We start from the raw sequence: 11042 nt of genomic DNA, 5'->3' as shown, positions 1-11042 counted from the left end.
AGGTCAGCCTGTTCAGGCCTCAACTGGGAAGGGGAAGGGGGGAGGAGTTGTTTCCATCTCTGCCCCTTTCCCAATCCTGCATGCACCCCCCACCCCCACACTCAAAAGCTGGCCCCCTGGGTGTCCCGTCCCCCCTGGGGAGCTTTTTCCAATTCTAGCCTCCCTGCTCCTGCCCTCGCCTGGGGCCTCCCACCCTGTCTCTGTGACATGACCCCAGAGCTATCTTTGCCCTGGAACTCCCAGCAGTTAGAATCTGGGGACTGTGTGTTGTCCAAGCATTGGCCACAATTCCCAGTGGCTCTGGCAATCAGATTCCACAAGCTGCACTGCAGCAACTCATCAAGCTGCCTTCAACGACACCTTCCAAACCCCCAACCTCTACCGTCTGGAAGGACAAGAGCAGCAGATACCTGTGAACACCACCACTTGGAAGTTCCCCTCCAAGTCACTCACCATCCTGACTCGGAAATATATCGGCCGTTCCCTCACTGGGTCAAAATCCTGGAACTCCCTCCCTAGCAGCACTGTGGGTGTACCTACACCACATTGACTGCAACGGTTCACGAAGACAACTCACCACCACCTTCCCAAGCCAATTAGAGATGGGCACCCAAATGTTGGACCCAGCCAGCGACACCCACATCCTGTAAAAAGAAGATATGACAAAACCCTTTTCTCTGATTAAATTAAAATTAAAACATCCCAAGAATTTCCATGAAACTAGAAGGCTATCCCCTTTTCTAACGGACACAGTGATATTCCCCACAGAACCAGCCAGCTGGGTGCTGGATGTGTTTAAATGTTGAAGGGTAGTTGGTGAATTTTGATGCTGTTGGAGGGTGAATATTAAAACTCCCAAAACTCTCACCCTCTGCTCTGCCTGTAGCTCCTTCTCCAATAATTAAATTCATTTACAATCAGCAGTGATGGTTTCCTCTGGAACGCGGCCATTAGCTCCCACTGACAGCAGAATCTTAGCCAATGTCAATATTCGTCACCGAGGGTTCGGTTGTTGACACAAAATCTCATGAATGGTCCCACAAACCCGTGGGTTTTTTTCGCGTCAGGCTCTGAGTCCCGGGGAGGGGGAGGCGGGGGGTGGGGGGGGGGGGGGGTGCGGTTTCGGAGTTTGCCCACTTCACCTCAGTGACCATTTGATGCTCCCCATCTCAGTGCTGACTGGAACAACAAGGTTCACTGTCCTTGGAAAACGATTCATTTCGTCTTGGAGATGTTTTCGTGTTGAGAAGCTGAAGACATGTTTATTTTTATTACTTCACTTTGTGGCAACTTTGCAGCAGTGGAAATAATGCCCCAGGAATGAATAAAATAAATGAGCTCTGAGGATGGGCCTCCAAGGGTAACTAGGGATGGGCAATAATTGCTGGCCAGCATTTAGTTATCCTTGGAGGCCAGTTGAGAGTCAACCACATTACTGTGGCTCTGGAGTCACATGTAGGCCAGACCAGGTAAGGACGGCAGATTTCCTTCCCTAAAGGACATTAGTGACCCAGATGGGTTTTTCCGACAATCGACAATGGTTTCACAATCATCAGTAAGTTCTTAATTCCAGGTATTTTTTATTGAATTCAAATTCCACCATCTGCTTTGGTGGGATTTGAACCCGGGTCCCCAGAACATTAGCTGAGTTTCTGGATAAATATTCTAACAATAATACCATTAGATTGTCACCTCCCTGGTGACATTTTCCATCCTTTTCCCAAAACCCTGAAATCTTGTCAGCACTGTTGCTCCCGAACATCGCTCTCCCGGATACACATGGAATAGAAAAGGTGGCAAAATCCAGCACAAGGTTTTTACAATCCCAATCGATTAAAGAGACAACTCACAATGGCCCTCAAGTGGCCAAGCAAGGAACAACATAACCCCCATCATATACCAATGAGAGAGAGAGAGATGGCGGGGGGAATGGTGCTGTCCTGGCTAACACTTGATGACACCATTAAAAGTTGCTCAGTTTGACAGCTCTGCAGTTTTTAAATCCCAATTCGCCATTCAGATGGATCCACCTGGTTTTGTTTCTAAGTGTTCTGGCCCAATCAGGCTGCAGCTAATTCATGCAGCTCTGAACTGGAGAACAGCTCAACGCGCCTTTGGGCTAAACATTGACCCAAGCTGGATTCCCGTTCTGCCCCCTGAGAAATTTCATGGGGGCCTAAAACTTGAGCAGGCAGATAGGGCCTCGGGTTCAGCTTCTCATGGTCCCACAGACAAGGTAGCACTCCCTCGGTGCTACCCTAGTGTGGCCTACCCAGGCTATTTGCTGAGGCCGTTGTAGAATTTGAACTCCCCACTTTATAACTGAGAGCTGACAGTCTCTGGGACAGGGCAAGCGAACATTGCATCATACAGATTGTACCATAGAAAGCATTCTTTCTGGTTGTATCACAGCTTGGTATGGGGCTCCTGCTCTGCCCAAGACCACAAGAAACTACAAAGGATCATGAATGCAGCCCAATCCATCACGCAAACCAGCCTCCCATCCATTGACTCTGTCTACACTTCCCGCTGCCTTGGCAAAGCAGCCAGCATAATTAAGGACCCCACGCACCCCGGACATTCTCTCTTCCACCTTCTTCCGGGAAAAGGATACAGAAGTCTGAGGTCACAGACCAATCGACTCAAGAATAGCTTCTTCTTCCCTGCTGCTGTCAGACTTTTGAATAGACCGACCTTGCATTAAGTTGATCTTTCTCTACACCCTAGCTATGACTGTAACACTACATTCTGCACTCTCTCCTTTCCTTCTCTATGAATGGTATGCTTTGTCTGTATAGCGCACAAGAAACAACACTTTTCACTGTATACTAATACATGTGACAATAATAAATCAAATCAAATTAAATCAAATCACTGCAGCTTTAAGGTTATCTTTACTTTTGGATTTTTGCCATTTAGAAGGAAAGTTGGGATGATAAACATAATCTAAGCACCCCTCAAGGACCAGAGGAAACATTTCATCAATCCCGCCTCAACTTTCCATATTGATAAAAAGTCTCGTGCAGATAAGGAAAGCAGTTAAACATTGATAAGAATAAAACCAGAACATCTCCAGCCCGGATGGTCCACATCCCAGAATATTAAAGGAGGAAGTGACAGATGGGCTGATTAGAATTTGCAAGAACCTTTGGAAATTACAATTCCTCCAAATGATGAGAGAATAATGAATGAATGAGGCTGGTAACCTGGTTCCAGGCAGCCTCAGATATGAACTGACATTTGTGATCACTGTGTGTGACAATTGTTGTGCCCAGTAAAAGGCACGGCCTATCCATAACTTTTTAAAACACAAACTGTGCACAGTGTGGAAGCTTCTGGAAGTGGCTTTTTAAAATGAACGGTGACAGGCCGCAAAAGATGGCCGCTGAGGGTCACCTGACTCTCGGTCTGTGGATTTAAAATGGATGCACTGCCTGAAAAGGACAGATGAACACATTCCAGACCAGAGGTGTCACTACGCATCTCCCGAAACCATCCAGAAAGATATTTCCTGATTCGAATGGGTGATTTGGAAACTAAAGCAGTGATAGGGAAGGGTTATTGAGTTCTTTGAGAAGGTGACCAAAGAGGTGGATGAGGGTAAAGCAGTTGATGTGGTGTATATGGATTTCAGTCAAGCGTTTGATAAGGTTCCCCACGGTAAGCTATTGCAGAAAATACAGACGCGTGGGATTGAGGGTGATTTAGCGGTTTGGATCAGAAATTGGCTAGCTGTAAGAAGACAGAGGGTGGTGGTTGATGGGAAATGTTCATCCTGGAATTCAGTTACAAGTGGTGTACCGCAAGGATCTGTTTTGGGGCCACTGCTGTTTGTCATTTTTATAAGTGACCTGGATGAGGGCGTAAAAGGATGGGTTAGTAAATTTGCGGATGACACTAAAGTCGGTGGAGTGGTGGATAGTGCGGAAGGATGTTGCAGGTTACAGAGGGACATAGATAAGCTGCAGAGCTGGGCTGAGAGGTGGCAAATGGAGTTTAATGCAGAAAAGTGTGAGGTGATTCACTTTGGAAGGAGTGACAGTAATACAGAGTACTGGGCTAATGGTAAGATACTTGGTAGTGTGGATGAACAGAGGGATCTGGGTGTCCATGTGCATAGATCCCGGAAAGTTGGCACCCAGGTTGATAGGGTTGTTAAGAAGGCGTACAGTGTGTTAGCTTTTAGAGGGATTGAGTTTTGGAGCCATGAGGTCATGTTGCAGCTGTACAAAACTCTGGTGCGGCTGCACTTGGAGTATTGTGTACAGTTCTGGTCGCCGCATTATAGGAAGGATGTGGAAGCATTGGAAAGGGTGCAGAGGAGATTTACCAGGATGTTGCCTGGTATGGTGGGAAGGTCTTATGAGGAAAGGCTGAGGGACTTGAGGCTGTTTTCGTTAGAGAGAAGAAGGTTAAGAGGTGACTTAATAGAGGCAGACAAGATGATCAGAGGATTAGATAGGGTGGATAGTGAGAGCCTTTTTCCTCGGATGGTGATGGCTAGCACGAGGGGACATAGCTTTAAATTGAGGGGTGATAGATATAGGACAGACAGATGTCAGAGGTAGGGGTTCTTTACTCAGAGAGTAGTAAGGGCGTGGAATGCCCTGCCTGCAACAGTGGTGGACTCGCCAACATTAAGGGCATTTAAATGGTCATTGGATAAACATATGGATGATATTGGAATAGTGTAGGTTAGATGGGTTTTAGATTGGTTTCACTGGTCGGCGCAACATCGAGGGCCGAAGGGCCTGTACTGCGCTGTAATGTTCTATGTCCAATAGTCTCAGAACCCAGCCCCCAGGGTCAATGTTTGCAAACAATAGCCCAGGTTTGAGTTGATTTGATTTGATTTATTATCGTCACATGTGTTAGCATACAGTGAAAAGTGTTGTTTCTTGCGCACAACACACTGCTCTGCACAAGACTACAAGAAACTACAAAGGGTCGTGAATGTAGCCCAATCCATCACGCAAACCAGCCTCCCATCCATTGACTCTGTCTACACTTCCCGCGGCCTCGGCAAAGCAGCCGGCATAATTAAGGATCCCACGCACCCGGGACATTCTCTCTCCCACCTTCTTCCGTCAGGAAAAAGATACAAAAGTCTGAGGTCAAGTACCAACCGACTCAAGAACAGCTCCTTCCCTGCTGCTGTCAAATTTTTGAATGGACTTACCTTGCATTAAGTTGATCTTTCTCTACACCCTAACTATGACTGTAACACTACATTCTGCACTGTCTCCTTTCCTTCTCTACGAACGGTATGCTTTGTCTGTTGTGGCTAAGTAGCTTAAGCCTGATGCAATATTTGGATGGGAGCTGTGAGAAATTACACAGTAAAGCAACCAATACCTTTTAATTCTGTCGCAAAGTAACACAATAGCAACGGATGCAGCAGAAAGGACAATGATACCTTTACCTCAAGAATTGGAGACTGTAATATCAGCAGATCTCCACGCCAGAACCTTTTCAAGTTCATCACAGAAATCATAGAAATCATAGAAACCCTACAGTGCAGAAAGAGGCCACTGGGCCCATCGAGTCTGCACCGACCACAATCCCACCCAGGTCCTACCCCCATATCCCTACATATTTACCCACTGATCCCTCTAACCTACGCATCTCAGGACACTAATGGGCAATTTTAGCATGGCCAATCAACCTAACCCACACATCTTTGGACTGTGGGAGGAAACCGGAGCACCCGGAGAAAACCCACACAGACATGGGGAGAATGTGCAAACATTAATCAGTATAGTAACCTGACCTCCTGGTAACAAGGCTACAATTAATTCATTCTGTGACCGGCAGAAACTCTACCTCTTTCAGGGACCCTTCCAATGCCTCCAGTATTCCACTTCAGCGATTGAATTCACTCAACTGAGCTTCAAGAGGTCAAAACATCTTATTCATCAGACCTGCACCATGTGTTTTCCAAGATGAGCCAATCATGTGAATTGAAAACTATTCTTTCGTTATAACGTGTCCAAGCGCACTATTCTCCGGAACTGAATTTTCAGCAGGTGTTGTTTTTACTCTTTCAAGGGGTGTGAGCCTGATTGGCAAAGGCAACATTTATTCCCCATCCCGAATTGTCCTCCAGAAGGTGCTTTCCCTCTCACCTCACCCTCACTGACTGGCAACCCTCCCAGTTAAAGGTTGGGTCAATGTTTCAGCCAATATAAAGAGTGAAGGATTCTGATGACAAGAAGGTCTTCAGGAGAAACATTTCGGCCGTGGCATCATCGAGAAGGTCAATACATGAGGGTCGGGTGTAATGCGAGCCACACCATTACTGGACGGAATGGGTTCTGTTCTCTGCCTTGAGGGAATTATATTTAAATTGCACATCTGTGTTGAATATGAATAAAATATATAGAACACTATCCTCTGAAAATACGGATTGTAAAACAAAATTGTCATTATTAAATTAATTATTGATAAACCAGCCTCACATCCATTGACTCCGTCTAAACCCCACTGCCTCGGCAAAGCAGCCAGCATAATTGAGGACCCTACTCACCCGGACATTCTCTCTTCCACTTTCTTCCATTGGGAAAAAGATGCAAAAGTCTGAGGTCACGTACCAACCAACTCAAGAACAGCTTCTTCCCTGCTGCCATCGGACTTTTGAATGGACCTACCTCACACTAAGTTGATCTTTCTCTACACCCTAGCTATGACTGTAACACTACATTCTGCACCCTCTCCTTTCCTTCTCCCCTATGTGCTCTATGAATGGTATGTTTTGTCTGTATATTGCGCAAGAAACAATACTTTCCACTGGATAACAATACATGTGGACAGCAAGGTGGCACAGTGGTTAGCAATGCTGCCTCACAGCGCCAGGTTCCCGGGTTCGATTCCCGGCTTGAGTCTGTGTGGAGTTTGTACATTCCGGCTGTGCCTGCGTGGATTTCCTCCGGGTGCTCCGGTTTCCTCTCATGCTCCAAAAGCATGTGTGGGTTAGGTGCATTGGCCATGCTAAATTGACTCTTAGTGTCCCGGGATGTGTGGGTTAGGGGGATTAGCGGGGTAAATATGTGGGGTTATGGGTGGGATTGTGGTCGGTGCAGACTCGATGGGCCGAATGGTCTCCTTCTGCACTGTAGGGTTTCTATGATTCTATGTGACAATAATAAATCAAATCAAATCAAAACCAAGATAGTTATACAAAGTGTAGGATTGTGTCAGGGTACGTGTCTCTCCATCTGTCACTGGACTTAGCTCGAGATAGGTAAACACAGACAGAAATTCCAACCTTTACCCTGAAGCAATAAGTGGATTTTTATTTATGCAATTTTATTTTTTTTCTTCATATCCCTAAACGTACATTCCCAGAATCATTCCGGAAAACATCCATCCTACATCTCTGCCTTCCTGGAGATGTGCAGAACTGTGTACAATCCTCCCGCTGTGGCCCTAATGTCTCCCCCCACATCCCCGCACCTCTTCACCACTCACTCCCCGCTCCCCGCCACTTACAGCAAACCTGATCCAAGACCTTTGTTCAGGATTTAACATCTGTTTCCCTCTGGAATTTTTATCCTTTCCTTAAAATAATGTTGATTTTCTCCCAACACTCCTCCATTTCTCACCTTCTCTCCCTCCCCCCTCCCCCGTCCCACACAAACCCTGAGGCCTACACGCAGCCCGGGAGGCAGGAAGCCTGACCACAGCTTTCTGCACCACTGTCAATAATCCCCCGTCCAAAGCAAACCCCTGCGTGCTGCTCCTACGCCTGTGGAGCTGAATGGCCTCTGTTGTCAGGGATACATTGCAGAGGAAAGCTGGTTAACTCCTGTGATTTTTTTATTATTTTAAGAGTGTAGTTTCAGTCAATGTTGAGGATTTGGACATTGCTGTCATTCCCCTCTCTCTCCCATTCCTCTCTCTCTCCCATTCACCTCTCTCCCATTCCTCTCTCTCTCTCCCATTCCTCTCTCTCTCCCATTCCTCTCTCTCCCATTCCCCTCTCTCTCCCATTCACTTCTCTCCCATTCCTCTCTCTCCCATTCCGCTCTCTCCCATTCCTCTCTCTCTCCCATCCCTCTCTCTCTCCCATCCCTCTCTCTCACCCATTCCTCTCTCTCTCCCATTCCTCTCTCTCTCTCCCATCCCTCTCTCTCTCCCATCCCTCTCTCTCTCCCATTCCTCTCTCTCTCCCATCCCCCTCTCTCTCTCCCATCCCTCTCTCTCTCCAATTCCTCTCTCTGTTGAATAGTGAGATGAGGAGAAATTTCCTCACTCAGATTGTGGTGAATGTTCGGATTTCTCTTCCCCATGGGGTTGTGGATGCTTCATTGGTGAATAAATTTAAGACATACGCAAATTGATTTTTGGACTCTAAGGGAATGGGGATAGTGCGGGAAGGTGGCATTGAGGTAAATGATCAGCCATGAGTTGACTGGACGGTGGAGCAGGCTCGATGGGCTGAATGGCCTACTCCTGTTCTCATATTCCTATCTTTGACTAGTTGGGCTATAGGAACAGATCAGATGCTCGAGTTGTATAAAAAGTGCAAGAAGCTACTTAAGAGGGAAATCAGGAGGGCTAAAAGAAGACATGAGGTTGCTTTGGCAGACAGAGTGAAGGAAAAGAGCTTCTATAGGTATGTTAGGAGCAAAAGGATAGTGAGGGATAAAATTGGTCCTCTTGAAGACCAGAGTGGTAGACTGTGTATGGAACCAAAAGAGATGGGGGAGATACTAAATGTTTTTTTTGCATCCGTATTTACTGAGGAAACGGGCATGGAGTCTACGGAAATAGGGCAAACAGGTAGGGAGGTCATGGAACCTTTACAGATTAAAGGGGAGGAGGTGCTTGGTGTCTTGAGGCAAGTCAGAGTGGATAAATCCCCAGAACCGGACAGGGTATTCCCACAGACCTTGAGGGAAGCTAGTGTCGAACGTGCAGGGGCCCTGGCAGACATATTTAAAATGTCAGTATTCACGGGGGAGGTGCCGGATGATTGGAGGGTGGCTCATGTTGTTCCGTTGTTTAAAAAAGGTTCCAAAAGAAATCCGGGAAATTATAGGCCAGTACGTTTGATGTAGGTGGTGGGCAAGTCATTGGAAGGTGTGATAAGGGATAGGATCTACAAATATTTGGATAGACAGGGACTTATTAGGGAGAGTCAACATGGCTTTGTGCGTGGTAGGTCATGTTTGACCAATCTATTAGAGTTTTTCGAGGAGGTTACCAGGAAGGTGGATGAAGGGAAGGTGGTGGATGTTGTCTACCTGGATTTCAGCAAGGCCTTTGACAAGGTCCCTCATGGGAGGTTAGTTAGGAAGGTTCAGTCGCTAGGTATACATGGGGAGGTAGTAAATTGGATTAGACACTGGCTCAATGGAAGAAGCCAGAGAGTGGTTGTGGAGGATTGCTTCTCTGAGTGGAGGCCTGTGACTAGTGGTGTGCCGCAGGGATCGGTGTTGGGTCCATTGTTGTTTGTCATCTATATCAATGATCTGGATGATAATGTGGTAAATTGGATCAGCAAGTTTGCTGATGATACAAAGATTGGAGGTGTAGTGGACAGTGAGGAAGGTTTTCAAAGCATGCAGAGGGATTTGGACCAACTAGAAAAATGGGCTGAAAAATGGCAAATGGAATTTAACGCAGACAAGTGTGAGATATTGCACTTTGGAAGGACAAACCAAAGTAGAACATATAGGGTAAATGGTAGGACTCTGAAGAGTGCAGTTGAACAGAGGGATCTGGGAATACAGGCGCAGAATTCCCAAAAAGTGATGTCACAGGTGGATAGGGTCGTAAAGAGTGCCTTTGGTACATTGGCCTTTATAAATTGGAGTATCGAGTATAAAAGATGGAGTGTTATGGTAAGGTTATATAAGGCCTTGGTGAGGCCGAATTTAGAGTATTCATAGAAATCATAGAAACCCTACAATGCAGAAACAGGCCATTCGGCCCATCAAGTCTGCACCGACCACAATCACACCCAGACCCTACTCCTATATCCCTACACGTTTACCCGCTAATCCCTCTAACCTACGCACCTCAGGACAGTAAGGGGCAATTTTAGCATGGACAATCAACCTTACCCGCACATCTTTGGACTGTGGGAGGAAACCGGAGCACCCAGAGGAAACTCACGCAGATACGATTGTGTATAGTTGTGGTCATCTAGTTACAGGAAGGATGTAAATAAGGTTGAAAGAGTGCAGAGAAGGTTCACAAGGATGTTGCCGGGACTTGAGAAGCTGAGTTACAGAGAGAGATTGAATAGGTTGGGACTTTATTCCCTGGAGCGTAGAAGAATGAGGGGAGATTTGATAGAGGTGTATAAGATTTTGATGGGCATAGATGGAGTGAATGCAACCAGGCTTTTTCCGCTAAGGCTAGGGGAGAAAAAAACCAGAGGGCATGGGTTAAGGGTGAAAGGAGAAAAGTTTAAAGGGAATATTAGGGGGGGTTTCTTTACGCAGAGAGTGGTGGGAGTGTGGAATGAGCTGCCGGATAAAGTGGTAACATTTAACATTTAAGAAAAACTTGGACGGGTTCATGGATGAGAGGGGTGTGGAGGGATATGGTCCATGATTTCACTCCACGAGCTGCCTCACCTTGTCAAAGAACCACTTTCCTCCATCACCAATATTGTTATAACTGCAGCGTTTCAATGCACAGTTTGTGTCAATGCCCCAAGGAAATTTCTCCCTGGTTTCCAGCACAGGGATCCAAGGGATTAAAAAGGAGGCTCCAGGATCATTTTGGAGAGTTGGCAACTTAACAGTAACAGGATCATTCTGGAGTTATTCCCAATGGACTGAGAGAGACTTTGTACAAATCACAGATGGTCATTTCCTCTCCTCTCTCAGTTCATTATTTCATATTCTGAGGAAGAATCTCTGATCTCACCAAATCTAAACAGGGTGATGATATTGGGAGGAAGTTGTGCCCATTTTGCAGCCACTTGGCAGCAGCTGCCCCTGCCCAGGATCAGCGCACTGAGTCAATACGAGTCAGTGTTTGAATGTGGTGGAGGTGAGGATATAAAGACTGAACGCTGTAAGGAAAAG

This window comes from Mustelus asterias, chromosome 14, assembly GCF_964213995.1.
Source record: "Mustelus asterias chromosome 14, sMusAst1.hap1.1, whole genome shotgun sequence".
Lineage (NCBI taxonomy): Eukaryota > Metazoa > Chordata > Chondrichthyes > Carcharhiniformes > Triakidae > Mustelus > Mustelus asterias.
This window is presented reverse-complemented; position numbering follows the sequence as displayed.